Genomic DNA, 18,562 nt, shown 5'->3' with positions numbered 1-18,562 from the left:
CCCAATTGATGGTCATCCCCTCAATTTCTAATATTTTGCCACCATGGAAAGGGCTGCTATAAGTATTTTTGCACATGTTGGTCTTTTTACTTTTTTGTGATCTCTTTGGGATACAGACCTAGTAGAGCTATTGCTGTGTCAAAGTGCATGGATGGTTTTATAGTTCTTTGGACATAATTCCAAACTGCTCGCTAGAGTGGTTGGATCAATTCATAACTCCACCAACAGTGAATTAGTGTCCCAATTTTTCCACATACTATCCAACGTTTATCATTTTCCTTTTCTGTCATAATAACTAATGTAATAGGAGTGAGATGGTACCTCAGAGTTGTTTTAATTTACATTTCTCTAATCAAAAGTGATTTAGCGCACTTCTTCAGATGGCTGTAGATAGCTTTGATTTCTTCATCTGAAAACTGCCAGTTCATATCCTTTGACCATTTATTGATTGGGGAAAGGCTTGTATTCTTATAAATTTCAGTCAGTTCTCTATATATTTGTGAAATGAGGCCTTTATCAGAGACAATTGCTGTAAAAATTGTTTCCCAGCTTTCTTCTTTCCTTCTAAACTTGGTTGCATTGTTTGTTTGTCTAAAAGCTTTTTAATTTAATAAAATCAAAATTACATATTTTACATTTTGTAATTCTCCCTATCTCTTGTTTGGTCATGAATTCCTCCCTCCCCCATAGATCTAACAGGTAGACTATTCCTTGCTTTTCTGATTTGCTTATGATGTCACCCTTTATGTCTAAACCATGCCCCTGTTTTGACCTCATCTTAGTATACCATGTGAGATGTTGGTCTACACCTTGTTCGTGTCCTATTTTTTTCCAGTTTTCACAGCAATATTTGTCAAACAGTGAGTTCTTATCCCAGAGGCTGGAGTCTTCAGGTTTATCAAACACTAGGTTACTTAGGTTACCTATGATCATTTACTATGGTGTCTTGTGTACCTGATCTATTCTACTGATACACCACTCTATTTCTTAACCAGTACCAGATAGTTTCAGTGAGGACTGCTTTGTAATATAGTTTGAAGTCTGGTAGAGCTAGGTCACCTTCATTTTTTTTTTTACTAATTCCCTTGATAGTCTTGACCTTTTGTTCTTCCAGATGAATTTTTGTTATTTTTTCTAGCTCTATCAAATATTTTTTTGGTAATTGGATTGGTATGGCACTGAATAAGTAAATTACCTTAGGCAGAATTGTCATATTTATTATATTGGTTTGGCTGACACATGAGCAATTGATATTTTTCAGTTCTTTAGATCTAACTTCATTTGCATGAAAAGTGTTTTGTAATTTTGTTCATATAATTCCTGCATTTGTCTTGGCAAGTAGACTCCCAAGTATTTTATATTGTTTACAGTTATTTTAAATGGAATTTCCCTATCTCATGCTGTTTGGCTTTGTTGGTCATATAAAGAAATGGTGATGACTTATGTGGATTTATCTTATATCCTGCAACTTTGCTAAAGTGGTTAATTATTTCAAGTATTTTATTAGGTGATTCTCTAGGGTTCTCTAAGTATACCATCATATCATCTGTGAAGAGCAATAGTTTTGTTTCCTCACTGCCTTTCTAATCCCTTCAATTTATTTTTCTTCATTTATTGCTATAGCTCCATTTCTAGAAATATATTGAATAATAATGGTGGTAGTGGACATTCTTGCTTCACTCCTGATCTTTTCAGGAAGGCTTCCAGCTTATCCCTATTACAGTTACAGCTGGCTGATGGTTTTGAATAGATACTGCTTATCATTTTAAGGAACTATCCCAAGTTATGATATACTGTAATGGCATAGTATTGTGTTGTAAGAAATGATGGAGGTGATGGTTTCAGAAAAAAAAAACTTGCAGGATATATATAATCTGTTGAAAAGTGAAGTAAGCAGAACCATAGGAACAAGTTAAACAGTAACAACCATATTGTAAATGTAATCAACTGAAAGTTTAGTTATTCTGATATAATCCAGACATAAATAATTTAGATAAATAATAATCTACTTCAGTTTCAAAGAACTCATTATATAAAATGTTTTCCAACTCCAGATAGTGACCTGACTGAGTCAGAGTACGGATTGAAGCATATTTGTTTTTCCTTTCTTTATTTTTATTACCTTTTGCTCCCAGAATATGGCAAATATGTGGGGAAAAGCCACAGCAAAAAGAAAAGTAATGAATATAAGAAGTTGAAGAAAGGGAGTTGAGGAGCAATTTTAAGCTAATCAATTACCTGAGAGGGTAAGAAGAAGGGACAAAAAAGGGGAGAAACATACAACTTAAATAAAGACAAAAACCCCAATAGTTTGAGCAAACCCCAAGAACAAAGGAAACAGGAAGCAAATATAAATAGGAAGGAAGAGAAATGCTGCGGAAATAAAGTTTCACTGAAATAGTTTAAGGAAAACTAATTTCAACAAAAAAGTATGACTCAAAATATGGAATTTTTAAAGAGAAAAATCTAAGAAACAGAAAATGTTATGGAGTTCGTTTCAGCGAAAAAAAATTCTAAAATACAATTCTATTAATGCAATCAGTGAGACAAAATATTTGTCAGGAAAATTAACCTCACCAGCAATAAGAAAATCCAAATAAAAAAAAACACTCTATAAATAATCTCTGGTGTATCACGTGACCCAAGTGCTTACGCAACGGATCGGAGTGTGAAGATGGCGAATGAGGAGGCCTACCAGGAGAGCCGAGGCAGCGGGAGCTGCGCCGCGGAGCTGCCGTGCTTAGGCGAGCAGCTCCAGGAGCTGGAGCGGCAGCTGCGGGAGCGCCCCGGGACGGCCGTGGAGGAAGCCACCGAGTACTGCCAGCAGCTGTGCCAGTTGAAGAGGAGAGGAACCTAGAGCCAGAGGCTAGTGAAGAGAGTCATCTGGAAGCCCATTCATTATCTGAAGGATTCATTGTGATCCACAACCCAACGGAGAGGCTTCATCCATTAAGTTGCTAGTCATAGCATTAATAAGATCATGGCGTACACTCCAGAATCAACTTTCTGCAGCACCAACAGAAAAGACTATTCCCACCTTTAGGGTTCTCTGGAAGAGGTTAAGGAGGAACAATTTTAGGCTGCAATGTGGTTTTGGCGGAATGATAATGACTACAAAAGGGGAATAGCTCTTTTGCAATATTAGGAAAGGAATAAGGAGGTTATTTAGGATTGTAAGAATTTAATTTAAAACCATTTTTCCTATTTGTTTGCTCAAAAACTTGACAGAATTATAATGGCCAGAATACTTTGAAGTTCTAAGCCCTTTCCAGGATAATAGCACCTAAAATCAAGTTTGTTCAGTATACTAGTCGAGTTAATCTTCAGTGAGAGAGAACTATATTATTTGTTAAACTCTGCTTCTTAGTTGAGAAACAACTGTTTTGTGATGTTGGGGAAATGGCATCTATTCCATAAAAAATTTTTTTACACATGCCTCAATTTATTTTGTCTTTCAATAAAGCCTTACTTTACAAATAACTAAAAAAAAATATCTCTGGTGTGACAAAAGCTTCATTCAGAGAAGATCCTTGAAAGTCCATTAAGGAGAAAAATCCTACCTACTTATGGTAAGTGTGGGAGAGGATTTTGCTAGGATTCGAATTTATAGATGTCAAAAATAATCTAGATATTAACTTACTTGCCCAAAGGCCAAGGAAATTTAATTTTTTTCTTGTTCTGAACTTGAAAATCAACAAAGAACATGGACATTTCCATAAACAAAGACAAAAAGAAAGATGGTTGCATATGTATCTGTGAATTTCTATTATTTATAGCTTTCTTTTAAAAAAGATGTAATAAATCCAACTCATTAATTTCAAAGATGTCTGATAATAAAAATCCAATAAAACAGATATTAAAATATTTCCTTACTAAAAGCAGATTATGTATGTATTTCAAAGCTACTAATCTGTAAAATTAGCAAATTATTTAACCCATTCCGAATTATTTTACAAAGAAACTGATATCTAAAAAAAATATATTTGGACTCATTCTGGAAAAAGTTTGCACTCTCATTCATCTTCCTCCATATACTTTGAAACTCTTCATTTGTTTAAAAAAAAAGCAATGGCCATATCCAGTATATGTGTATATACGTGTATGATGTGTGCATATGTATATACACATGGACACATGCATACATGTCCTATATGTGTATTTGTATGCATGTTCAACTTTTATGTATATATGCATGTGTTGTGTAAATATACATATTTATGTATGCATATATACATATATTACCATGTATGATATATATATCTATCACTATATCTGAGTCTACCTTTTTGTCTTTAGGGAAGAGCTTTTTTGCGTTGTTTATTCTCTTGGACGTACAATTTTTTTTAATTGCTCTACACTTTAGTTTCTTTTTAGTGATCTTTTCATTAATTGTACAACATTATTTTATGTATCATCATATTATTTGTTTTAGTCTGCCTCAGTTATACTGATCTTACTATGTTTCTTAGAATGTCTCACAATTGTTATTACTTATTGCATAATAATGTTATCTTTTTTTGTTTTTCTTTTTGTTTGGGAGAATGTCTATTCTTCCTTTCTGATTGGAATATTGCCTATGAATAAGACTTTTATTTCTGTTCATTTTTAAACATTTTAACATTTTTTTTAAATTAAGTTCCAAATTTTCTCTCTCCAACCCCCTCACAGCCATTGAGAAGCCTAGCAATATGGTATCAAGCATAATAATATTCAATTACGTTTACATTCCTTTTTTATCTATTCAAAAACTAATGGGCACCTCCTTTGTTTCTAGCTCTTTGGTATCCAAAATAAAATAAGCTGCTATTAAGATGTTCTTATATAATTTATCTTCCTTTCTGTATTTGATTTCTTTTAGGCTTTATGCCCAGCAGTGAGCTCTTTGGGTCAAAATTCATAAGGATTTTTGTCACTGTAAAAATAATTCCAATGGGAAGGGATGGAAAGAAGAGAGATCAGGAGGGGAGGGGATAGGAGAGTACAGGACAGGAGGGGAGAAGAAAGGAGAGAAGAACAGAGGAGCAGAGAAGAGAAGAGAGGAAAGGCAATTTGGAATAGCCATTTTTGGAAAGGTGATAAAGAGTCAATCAGGAGAGTGTAAAAAGATTCGCATGAAGTAGAGAACATCCAAAAGAGATTGGACAACATAACTTTTTAGTGGACCTAGTCGGTGTATTTTTGTATATATTTTACAGTTGTATGACTTTTTTTCCAGCAGTATTGAGCAGTGCATGTATAGGAGTCAAAAAGGCAGGTAGTGGGATTAATCCAGTGTTGGGATTTAGAGAGGGCTTCAAGGCAATACAATAATGGGTTAGAGATTTAGAGGGTAGAAGAATATAAAAATGAACTGCTACCTAAAGAGATGATATTGAAGGTAAATAAGACCCCCCAAAATATGGAGTCATCTGGGATAGTAGAGTGAGTGAGATTCTAGAGTGATAGAAAGGACAAAGCATAGGCTTAAGAGAGGTAAGCAACAGGGAAAGATAGAAGGGTGTGAAATTATTGTTAGATAGAAGGAAGTCAGAGTTATGGATTAGGGAGGTTAAACATTTGTGTGAAATGAGCAAATCAAATGTGTTATTATCCTTGTTATGTGGCTGGATCAAAATGAAGGTGCAGATCATGAGAATTTGAAAGTGATCAAATGGGAAGATATTTGAGGGACATTTACATGTATATTAAACATGAGGGCTGGGATTGAGGCCAAGAGGAAGATTGACAGCTAGATACTGAATTACTTGAGAAAGAAAAAGAAAGGCCTATAGGAAAAGAGAGAGGAAAAGGAATAGAGTGACTTGTGATCAACAGGATCCAGATGGAGTGATATATCTGGATGGATTGAGCCTCAAAAGAGAAGAGGTTGTTGAGTGAAAGTGAGCAGAGGACTGGAAAGTGACACTAAGGAGCCAGAAACCTAGCTGTTCTTCTTCCTGGTCCAATGTATCATGACAGAAAGTGCATCACTATAAGAGAAAGTGGCTAGGGGAAAGCCATGTTTAAATGACTGCAAAGTCAAAGGAGCATGGGAGAGAGGGGTCTAAAGTGAAGGTAAGTTTATTTTTATAAAGCAATGAGGATTCCACAGGGCACAATAGAAAAGAAAGGTAAAATTCAGTAGAGAACTTGATGAAGTATTACTTCCATAGACTGGCATGAGGAAGTAGTTTTGGTCTAGGGAGCCTATGAATCAGATTCTCCAGGATAATGAATAGGGCTATAGGGCCAGTAGGTTGTCATGTGTTTTTCAGAAGAAATATTAACGTTGATTTAATATTTCTTGTAAATAAGATAAAAATAGGGTATGGGAGAAAAGTGTAAGGGCAGCAGTGGGGCAGAAAAGCAAACATTAAGATGCCTGCATTGGCAAGGCCCTGGTTTCCTGGTGGGATGGCTGGACACGATGAAGTTTATTCTTGGACTACCTAGATGTTGAGGGCAGATAGGATATTTGACTTATTCACCTTCTAGCCAAAAACCAGGATGCTTCTTCCCTATGGAGAATCACAAATCTGAATAAACTGATTCCCTCAGGATGGAGGGCGAGATCTCTAGAAGTATAGAGAATACCTGGAGCTGGGGGGGTGTGGGGGTGTGTGGGGGGTTGTGCAGGGTATGTTATTGGAGGTCAAAGGCAAGGGTCAGAATACAAGGAACCATTATGAGAGGTATAGCTAGCTCAGAGACTGGAACATTAAGACAATTCTGGCTTATCTTTTGCTTTACTCTTATTCAGACCATTTGGCTTCTAAAATGGAAAAAAAAATGTCTTTGGGTTTTTTTTTGTTTGTTTACAACAATGTACTGTGAATCTTTATGTCAATATGCCATTTATTTATTATTGCTCTCAGATTTTTCATTTTAAAAATTTTCAATTTAATTTTAATTGATACATTTTGCATTAACATAGGGGAAATGTCCCTCCAAAAAAGTCAGATATAATTTCCACAAAACAGAACCTGAATGCAGCTAAATAAATGTGGTGCTAATATGATCAAAGATATTCCCCACCCATTCAATAGGCCTCAGGTGGAGCTAGTTAAGAGAGCTTGATTAGGAGAGGCTTGCTTGTAGGGAGGCCCACACCCTTTTGTTATTAGGTACTAAGCCCCAGGCCTACAACCATTTGCTACTAGGTTCTAAGCCCCAAGCCTACACAGCCTATATATACCCTGTGGGTAGCCATTAAGCTCAGACTATAGAGCTGTGGAGACTAGAGAGCTACAGAGAGTGGAGGTGAGAGAGCTATGGAGAGTGCAGACTAGACAGCTGCAGAAACTAGATAGCTGCGGAGACCAGAGAGCTGCGAGAATAAGAAGATGAAGAAGAGAGAACTGCAAGAGAGGATGGAAAACTGGAAGAGATGGAGAGATGGAGAGACAGAGAGAGAACTGGAAGGGCAAGCAGACAGGTAGGATTCATGAGTGAGTGTTTATGGGAAGGCCCTAGCAGAAGGGAAGGTTACAGGATGGTTTGGCTCTTTGCTGTGATACTGTGTTTTAATCTCCTTGCTGTTACACTGAGGTCAACTTACTGGTTTTGGAATACAATTACTGCTATGTTGAATTGGGGTTGTTGGTTTTGAGATTTGATCCTCTGTTGTCTGAATAAATGTTTTACTTGTTCTGCCTCCTATGCAGAGTGTCTCTTACACTTTGCAATTCCGAACTATACAGGCATATTCATGGTCACCATGACTACTGCAGGGGTGATGAGTTTATAGTTGGGGACCTCCTGGCAGAGTTGTCATATGTTGCTTTGTCAAACAGAACCAGATTGTTGAACTTGTCTCGAACTTTTCCCTTGGACCACTTCTTTTTCTTAGCTTTGCACCCAGACTTGTTCATGGGATCTTTGTCCTTCTTGGCTGACTTGCCAGCATCTTTCTTCTTCTTATCGTCCTTGGGCAGCATGGTGAGGCTTCAAGGAACTCCTGGTGCTGCTGCCTCCAAGCTAAGATGTCGGACAGAAAGGAGCACATTTTTTTTCTATCAGTGATTAAGATCATTTTAAATCATCTGAAATAATATTATGAAGAATATATTTGAATCAAAGTCTGAAGAGATTCTTTTAAAAGGTGTATCCATTGATTTAAATTAGTGAGTAATTAAGAGTGCTTAAAAAATACTCATATATATTTAATTTAAGCTAGCTAAATCCTCATAAAATTCATTTGAATTTGCAATTACTTAAACTGGGAGCAGTTCATTGTAGAGAGTAAAACTATGGATTTTAAGAATGTTGCTGGAGGTAATATATAAATTCAATTGATCAGCATGACAGAGAATTGATGCCACAATTTGTACCCAGTGGCACTTTCTCTCTCTTACTCAAATGATTTTAGAGCATTATGAGAAAGTCAATATGATATGCCAGTATGGTGATAAACTTACAGTCATAAGTCTCTTGTTCACACTAAACCTTTGGTGCTTACATTGTGCATAATAATGGTTAGACAACCTGTCTCCACCTCACCATGGATTGAACAGAATTTACTTGACTCAACCAAGCCAGTGCTTCAGTGGACCTATTAATTAGCTACCCTAGTAACACAGACTTTCTCTACAAGAGAAAATAATAAATAAAGGATAATATGTACCCACTAGTGAATTCTGGCTAAAGATTTCTCTCAATCAGCCTCCTGTCTCTGACTACCATTCCTAGTGTTTTGGTCAAGTTACCTTTATAATTGTCCCTGAGTCTCACGTTTTGATACTTTCTTAATTTATTTATCATGTCAGCAGCTTCTTTGAAGCCCATTCCACGCTATGCTTTCTCCATTCCACGTTCTATGTTCAAATTTATGAGACCTAGTGTTATTCCATAACTTCACTTTCAAAACAATATATGCTAACTGATCACATATTCCTCTGTTCTCGATTCCTCCCACCACCTTCACCACTTGGGGCTATATATTCCCCCCCTGTGGTAAGCAACATTCTCAAGAAACATGTTCTTACTTGGGAAAGATTGTCTCTTGAGGTATCCATGATCCCAGGAAGTAATTCTTTATGAGAATTCACCATGGGGGCAGCTAGGTGGTGCAGTGAGTAGAGCACTGGTCCTGGAGTCAGGAGGGACCTGAGTTCAAATCAGGCCTCAGATACTTGACACACTTACTAGCTGTGTGACCTTGGGCAAGTCACTTAACCCCAATTGCCCTGCCTTCCCACCTGCAAAATAAATAAATAAATAAATAAATGAAAACACAAATTCACCATGGAGCTCTATTGGAAGAGTGGCTCCAAACCAGCACCATCTGGGTTTCAGGTTTGATGTTGGGATGAAATGAAGCATTTGCTATTAATTGCACTTTTAAGACAAGAAGGTTTATTTTGCCCTAACACAGTAAGCATATGAAACAAGGACATAGTGGCACTTAACTTTGACACTTAGCTTCTCTGATTATGGTCTCCAATTTGGAAACATGTCTGGTCAGTTGGTCAGCAGGTCAGCAGTGGTCTTAGCCACTTAACAAATCAGAGATGCCCAGACTCCATTTGACTGGAACTTTTTATGCCCCTAAATAACCAAGAAATTTCATCAGGGAAGCTAGGGCCAATCAGTTCCCAGGAGCTGCTTCATCTTCCTTTTTTAAAGCCTCCTCCTATTACGAGTGGGAACAAGGAAATTACGGTAGAGATACTGGTTTCATCACAGACTCAATCATCTCTTCCCCCTCCCTCTGACTCCTGGCCTTTATATATGTTTCAATTTCTCCTGCCCCCTAGGGCAATATCCATCTCATACTGGCACAGCCCAGGTTCCTTACATTATTCTCTGATATTCCTCCAGGCCAAACAAAGGAAAAAAGAGTTCTCACTCTTTGGTAATAATTATGTTTGGAGGAAGTTTGTGCAGTTCAACTGTTCCAGAAAACTAGTTGAAATTATGCAAGGGAAGCTATTAAATCCTTTATATCCTTTGGCCAAATAAAATCTTACTCCTGGGGGTTTTATTCTCAGGAAGTTATGGATAGCAAGAGAGGTGATATGTACAGGAATTGTTCATAATAACTTTTTTTGTGATAACAAAAATTTGGAAACAAAATAAAGACTTAACAATTGGAGAGTAGCTGAAGAAAGTACAGTATATAACTATTACTGCCCTTTAAGGAATATTGGATATGAAAAAATAAGAGAAATATGGAAATTTAGTATAAAGGGATGCCAAGCATGGAAAGCAGAACCAAAGGTACAATATAAGTGATGACTGCAAACATATAAAATAAAGTAAACTAAAGACAAAAAAGCTTTGGTATAATGTGATGGTCAATGTTAGTACCTTACTGTCTAAGATAAAATGATACATTCCTTTTTTTCTGTTATTTAACAATAAAATATTTTCATAGTGAATAAACTTAATGAAATGATTTGTTTTGAATTTCTGAGGGAATATCTGTTGTTAATGTACTTATAATACTATATAATACTGATAAAAATGCTTATAAAAAGAAAATTCATTCCACTATTTTTTCCAGGGAAATGTGTATGTGTATATTTGCATGAACATGTTTATGTATGTATGCACATTTCACTATTAAGAAATGTCTCATGATTTCCTTCATTTATATTGTAACTCTACTTTTCCCTGTGGAATTTTTATTTTAAACATTGAAGAGAATAATGGGAGAATAAGCAGGGGATAATAGAAAGCTACTTGGGTTAGAGTAAGAAATCTGAGTTCTAGTACTAGTTCTGACATGGGAGCTGTGTGACCTTAGGCAAGTACCTCTACTTATTTGATATTCACTTTGCTCATCTATAAAGTGAGGATAAAAATACTTGCATTGCCTCTCTCAAACAGTTGGCTGAAGATCAAATGTACTAATATAAATATAGTACTTCACAGCTGCAAATTGCTATATAAATGTAATTGTTAGTAGTAACACAACAACTATAAGATACAAAGGGGCATAAGGAGAGTGTTGGTTTTATCTTTCTCTTACTAATAGAGCATGAAGTCTTTTGTCAGATTATCTTGTTATCAACTAACAAAAAGTGGACCCTTGAAGGGATGGAATATATGATATGTGAGTTTTGTTGTAGTGAGAGTTTTTGAAAGGTCCAGACTATGAGATGCTGCCTAGAATACAGATAGGATGCAGCAGTTGCTAATCCTGTATATCCAGGTGTCAGCAAGAGGGCACACATTGCCTTAGAGGCAGAAAAGTACCAAAGGGGAAATTTGAGGGCACTGAAGACAAATGCAAGCTACTTAAAGCTCCTTAGGGTAGATCTGGTTTGGGGAAATGCTAATGTAATTGTCCAACAGAGATGGTGGAGGGTATCTTTGATACCCAGTAGAATTTGGGGGGTTATTTGGATTTGTAGGATCTCTTGTACATTTCTCATCTTTCCTTAGAATGTTTATGGTATATTCAAGGCAGATTTGTAAAACCTCATCTTACTCTCTTTCTGTGAATGTATATGTGTAGAGGGTATAAATTCTTTCAGTCATCAGAAACAGGCAAATCATTGCTTCATGACATTTGTGCCTACAATTCTCATTATTCCACCTTAAACTCAAAGGTAATAGTCTTCAATTTTGAAGTTGTTTTATTGAAAAGCTTATAATTCAAGCATTTTCAACTAAAGACTATAAATTAAGGAATTGTAGTTTCTGAGAACTAAATTATTTCTGAACATTATAAAAAAGCACTACCTTTTTGATGTTATTATTGAAATATAAGATTGAAATTTCAGAATTCCTAAAAGATTCCTATAAGAAGTTATATATCCACTTTGTCTATAGTAGCCCACCTTGACCTTTCAAACTGCCACCCTTTCCATCATTAGATATCTAAGTTTTCAAAAATCTAGGGGGAAGGGGACATCCTTCTCATCTCCTTACATTGCCTCGGGGTTGGGGAAAGTCATAGTCAAAACAAAAGATTTTTGTTTGCCTTGAATTCACATGAAGTTCCAATGGAAACCTCAAGTGAAATGACCTTAATGACTATTTTCTCTTTCATCCCAACTTTATGCTGAATAGGTCATAGAATATTCATTTCACCTGGGCACAATTTGAAACTTCAGACTGAAGAAGATTTTGGGGTAGGTGAACATACATTTTCACAGAGGGTAGTTCTCTGTGCACAAAGTTTAAGGAGAATGCAAAAGAAAAGAAGAAATGCTCAAAATTTTCACAAAGATGGGCTAACAGCTAACAGAGAATATAATGAAATCTGTCTTCTCCAAACTCCTTTTCACACTTTTCTATGCCATAGCCGTTCATACATCAATAGACGTGATAAAAATTTAAAAAAAATACATTTCTTTAGCACTTTTACATTGACAAAATGGTTTCCTCCTGACAACTTTGTACAACACCCAGTGCAAGAAAATCAGGGATTCCTGCCCCTCCATTCTATGATTTTGGTGTAACCCTAGGGGATTGTTTGGCTACCCTTTTCTACATAATTTAAATAGCCTCATTAACCCAAAAAAGGACTTGTGGAGACACAATTTGGCAGAAAAAAATGGAGGGTTTTGTTAAGTTTCTGGGTCAATGGAAAGTGCCAACATGGTTAGGAAATTCACTGATTGAGTACCTATGGAAAAGAGACCATAAAATTACCATGTCCCAAACTGTGGTCAATGAACAAGGCCAGCAGAGCAACATATGTTGTTGATACTTGCACAGATAATTAGGTGAAATGAGAGGTCAGCACACATATAGGGTGGCTCTTCAGATTTGAATTATCTTTATTTAGCATAGCATTTGATCTTCAACACAGATATGACAGAGAAATTTTGTAAAACTACTGTTGTAAGTACTACCTGTGGAATGGCCAGAGGAGCTTTTTCTCTTGATAAGGGGCTATGGTACCTTGTAAGAGCTGCAGATAGATATAGGAGGTACCATATATAAGAGGCAATGCCTGCTGGGTGCTTTATGTAGTACATGATGGTAAGCAACAGAAACTATACAGATGTTAACTGGCAGGCATCAGTATTTTTTATAAGCTCTGATAATTTTTATTCATTCTCTGTGAACTATATAGATTTTTAAAATTTTAACTTCACACATTTCTCCTACAAATGCAGAAAGCAATGTGACAATAATATTCATCTGTGTCATATAGAAATCCATGTATCACACTGAGGTCTAACATTTGCAAATTCAAATTTAAACTCATTTACTCATTTTAAATAATCAACCTACTTCCTGTACTTCCAGTTGTAGTGAACTTGCCTATTTAGGCTTCTTTTGTTGACTTTGATTTAAAATTTTCTTTTATTTTTGAAAAATTATTTATTTGATTATTTGTATAAAAGTTTTGCTAAATATTTACGTGATGAAATTATCCTGTTTTATCATTGCTTTGAGCCCCTCTTTTGCTGTCTCTTGGAATCCCTTGAAATCACAAGAGAGTGTGGTACATAGTTTCTTTGGAAAAATATTAACCAAATCATGAAATAACTAGACTTTGAAGGTCAAGGAAGTTAGTTCCAAGGAACGTAAGAGTGGTATATATAGAGGAGTCAACCAGTGTTTTATTGACAAGATGAAAGTGGGCATGCTGGAAGTGACTGAGAAGACATATTAGCATTGATGTAGTAGAAATTGTAGTTCACATGACAATTTTAATAATTTCTGCTCTTTAAGCCTTCTAGATCTATACTTAATGCATATAGGCATACATAGAAATAACAATAATTATGTAAGGCATCAAATAGACAGCTTAGAAGATAGGGAATCCTATATATTCTAACTAAGTTGAATGATACCACCTAGAGTTAGGGAGCTATGTCCCCAAGTATATTAAAGTACTGACACGCCAAATGTATACACATACACAGACACAAATACAGACAGTAATAAGTTCTGAAATCCTTTTGCCACATAAGGTTTTCTACCATGGAAGACTCTCAGTCTAATTCAATGGCAGGTCTTATAATAAGTCTAATCTTTATCATGAGACAGGTATCTATAATACTCAAAGGAGTCTGAGAGCTGTTGGTAAACCAGGCCTATTTATGTCTGTGTGCTTAATGGGAACATAGTTTGGAAGCCTTAGAGACACAGATGGGGTACAACTGCACATGAGTGAAGGTGATTGAATAGGTCCTGAAAGCTGGAGCAGCTTGACTCTAAGCACTACTTGGTGGATAATATAGAGTCTTCCCTTTGTGTAGCTATTTTAGTGATACCAACATGCCTCTCTACCACAGGTATCCATGTAAGGCAAGTGCTTTAGTAAGGAGAAACACTATTATTTACATAGCAATAGGGTATGTGAAAGAGCTAGTCAAATACTGATATATTTACAAAAATACAAAGCAAAATCTTGTAAGTTGGACACGCAGTGATCATCTCAACCAATTGAATTGTATTTATTTTTTACTTTGTCAGCTAGGTGGAACAATGGATTGAGCGTAGAGTCTGAAATTAGGAATACTCATCTTCCTGAGTTCAAATCTGGCTTCAGACACTTACTTGCTATGTGACCCTGGGCAAGTCACTTACCTGTTAGCCTCTATTCTTCATCTGTAAAATGATCTGGGCAAAGAAATGACAAAAATTGAAGTATCTTTGCCAAGAAAACACCAAATTGGGGTCACAAGGAGTTGGAACTAACTAAAACAATTAAACAACAACAATTTTTGACAGATATTACATAATTCAGATTGATATGGCACAATTTCAATAGTACAGTAAAAGTTTTTTTCCAGAATATAATATAATGATTAGTATTTGTTTCATTAGTTATCTCACTCATTGTTTTCTCAATGAAGTAAAGACAGAAATGGCCTTAGGGTAGCAGACAGAATAAGGATTACTTCCAAATGACTTAGATTTCTTCCCTTAGGTCTCCCTTGTTTGAAAGGTTTTCATTTCAGATAGTGTCCGCATTAGGAGTACTTGATATGGAAACACCCATTTAATTTTGTTGTTGTTATCATCGTTGTTTTCAGTTTTACAGATCAATGTTATGTTTGGTTGGTTGTGGGAAATAATTTTGTCTGTGATAATGGTTTAGTTCCATTAAATATTATTTCTTGAATTTTCAAAAATATTTTTGGGTCTATATCTATACCTTAGGGATTAATTGACATTTAGTTGATGTAAAAGTAGGACGTTTACAACAAAAAATTTTGGTCATCATATTTTGCCTAGAAGGACCTAGAAGGGTACTCAGAATGCCCTGATTTTTTTTTAATATTCAGTGATTCTGCACAGTTTTTAAAATTACCTTGAATAATCTATCCTTATGAGTAAGTCTAGACTTTTTAAGGAAAATTTTTCTGTATTTTAGTCATAATTACCTGATTCTGAGTTGCTATTATAATTTCTTCTATTTTGATAAACAAATCTGCGTGATATTTCTTATGTACTGTTTTTTAATATATATATATATGTATATTTGTTTCATCAAATATTTAACAATCACATGTAAAAAATTTAGATTTGATATCTGAATTTTTTGTAAGTTTGACTCAGTTCTCTGTATATTAAAAGAATAAGGTATGCATCAGAAAAAAAAAACTTACTGCGAAATGTTCTCCCAGTTATGATTACTGTGTATTTCTCTTCATCCTACTTCCCTCTCCCACCCTCACCATTTATTCTACTTTTTTCTTTCACTCTATCCAACCACAAAGGTATTTTGCTTCTGACTACCATCTGCTACAATTCAACTTCTCTTCTATCAACCACTCATTCTGTTATCTCCTTCCCCTCCTAAAAAAAGTGTGTGTATTATTCCATCTTTAAGCCATCTCCGTGAGTTTAAGATTCAATTGTTCCTTCCCCACCTCCCCAAACTTTCTCTATATTGTAAAAGCTCTTTCCCACCTTTTTATGAGATAATTTGCCCAATTCTACCTTTCCATTTCACCTTCTCCCAGTGCATGTTTCTCACCTTTTAATTTTATTTTTTTTAGATATTATCCCATTATATTCAACTTGCACTCATGCCATCTTTCTATGTATACTCTTTCTAATTTCCATATTAATGACAAAATTCTTAGGAGTTACATGCATCATCTTCCCATGTAAGAATATAAGTAGTTTTAGGGCAGCTAGGTGGCGCAGTGAGTAGAGCACCGGCCCTGGAGTCAGGAGCACCTGAGTTCAAATTCGGCCTCAGACACTTGATATATGTACTAACTGTGTGACCTTGGGCAAGTCACTTAACCCCAAATGCCCTGCCAAAAAAAAGCAAAAAAAAAAAAGGATATAAATAGTTTAACCTGTTTCCCTTTTGATTTATCTCTCATGTTTATCTTTTTCATGATTCTCTTGAATGTTCTATTTGAAAGTCAAATTTTCTATTTCAGTTCTTTGTATCAGGAATGCTTAAAAGTCCTCTATTTCATTAAATATCCATTTTTCCCTTGAAGATTTATACTCACTTTTGCTGGGTAGGTGATTCTCGGTTGTAATCCTGGCTCCTTGGCCTTCCAGAATATCATATTCCAAGTCCTCTGGTCCTTGAGAGTAGAAGCTGCTAAATCTTGTATTATCCTGACTCTGACTCTATGGCATTTGAATTGTTTCTTTCTGGATGTTGGCAATATTTTTTTCTTGAACAAGGAACTCTTCAATTTGGCTATAATATTCCTGGGATTTTTTAAATTTTGGGATTCTTTTTCAGGAGATTATTGGTGGATTCTTTCAGTGTCTATTTTGCACTCTGGTAATAGGATATCAGAACATTGATAATTTCTTGAAAGATGATGTCTTGGCTCTCTTTTTTTAATCATGGCTTTCAGATAATGCAATAATTCTTTAAAATATTTCTTCTTGGGGCAGCTAGGTGGCACAGTGAGTAGAGCACTGGCCCTGGAGTCAGGAGGATCTGAGTTCAAATCCGGCCTCAGACACTTGACACATGTACTAGCTGTGTGACCTTGGGCAAGTCACTTAACCCCAATTGCCCTGCCAAAAAGCAAAAAAAAAAATATTTCTTCTCAATATATTTTTTTCAGATAAGCTGTTTTTCCAATGATATATTACACATTTTCTTCTATTTTCATTTGGTTTTATGTTTTTTGATGTTTCATGGTATCATTTGCCTTCATTTGCTCAACTCTAATTTTTAAGCAATGTACATCCTTTTCCACTTAGCCAATTCTCTTTTTAAAAGAATTATTTTTTTCGATGATTTTTTTGTACACCCTCCCCCAATTTGGTCAATTCTACCTCTTAAGAAGTTCTTTCCTTCACTGGATTTTTGTATTTCTTTTATCATTTGGCTTATTTTGTTTCTTGATGTGTTGTTTTCTTCATTAATTTTTTTTGTCCTTCATTTATCAAGCTGTTGACTCTTTTTTTTCCATTATTTTCTTATATCACTGTCACGTCCTCCCTCTTTCCCTATTTTTTTCCTCTACCTCTCATATTTGATTTCTAAAATACTTTTCGAACTTTTCCAGGAATTCATTTTTGTGGCTGAGACTAATTCATATTTTGCATTTTTGACTTTGTTGTCTTCTTCTGAGTTTGTGTTTTAATCTTCCCTATCCTCACAATAACTTTGTATGGTCAGGTTCTTTTTTATGTTGTTTGGTCAATTTTTTTCTAGTCTGTTTCTTGACTTTTAACTATATGTAAAAGTTGGGCTCTGCTTCAAGACAGAGGGGCCACTGTTGCAATCTTCAGGATTTTTGTGCAGCAGTTTTCAGAGCAAATTCTGGTGATCTGTAAGTTTTCCATTCTTCCAAGGTGGTATGATCCATGGAGAGTTATGTTTACTACTCTCCTGGCCTGTGCTCTGGTCTGTGAGCAACCACAAACACTCTTTTCTACCCAGGAACTGGAGCTGGGGTCTCCATTGCCCTGCAGCCACAAACTCTGGTGTGCTAGTGCTCTTCTTCATTCTGGGACTGTGACACAGATCTGCATATGGCAGTGCAACAGAGTTCTGTGCCCAGTGCCATCAAAGGGGCACCTCTAATCTCCTGACCAGATGTCTGGCCCGCTTGCTGTCTGTGGGATAAAAGATCCAGACATGGATTCAATTGTCTGACAACTGCCTGTTCATATTATTTGACCATTTATCAGTTGGGGAATGGCTTGTATTCTAGTAAATTTGACTCAGTTCTCTATATATTTGAGAAATGAGGCCTTTATCAGAGATTCTTGCTGTAAAGCTTTTCCCCCAGCTTTTTGCTTTCCTTCTAAGCTTTGTTTTATTGGTTTTGTTTGTACAAAAGCTTTTCAATTTAATATGATCAAAATTATCTATTCTACATTTGTTATGTGCTCTCTCTCTCTCTCTCTCTCTCTCTCTCTCTCTCTCTCTCTGTGTCTCTCTTTCTTTCTTATTTGGTCGTGAATTCCAGTCACAAATTCTTCCCCTCCGCATAGATCTTACAGGTAGACTATTCCTTGCTCTCCTAATTTGATTACTTCATTGTCTATGGTGCCTTTTAGCAAGATGTAGTTTCCTCCCTTATCTCTATGAATCAGGAAGTTGTCCTTGATAATTTCTTGAAAGATGCTGTCCATGTTTTCCTTCTGGTTAAGGCTTTCAGGAACTCCCATGCTTCTGAATTGTCTCTCTTGGATCTATTTTCTAGATAATTTGTTTTCCCATGAGGTATTTTAC

Source organism: Trichosurus vulpecula, chromosome 5 (assembly GCF_011100635.1).
Source record: "Trichosurus vulpecula isolate mTriVul1 chromosome 5, mTriVul1.pri, whole genome shotgun sequence".
Lineage (NCBI taxonomy): Eukaryota > Metazoa > Chordata > Mammalia > Diprotodontia > Phalangeridae > Trichosurus > Trichosurus vulpecula.
The sequence above is the reverse complement of the archived record's forward strand: the minus strand, read 5'-3'. Positions refer to the sequence as shown.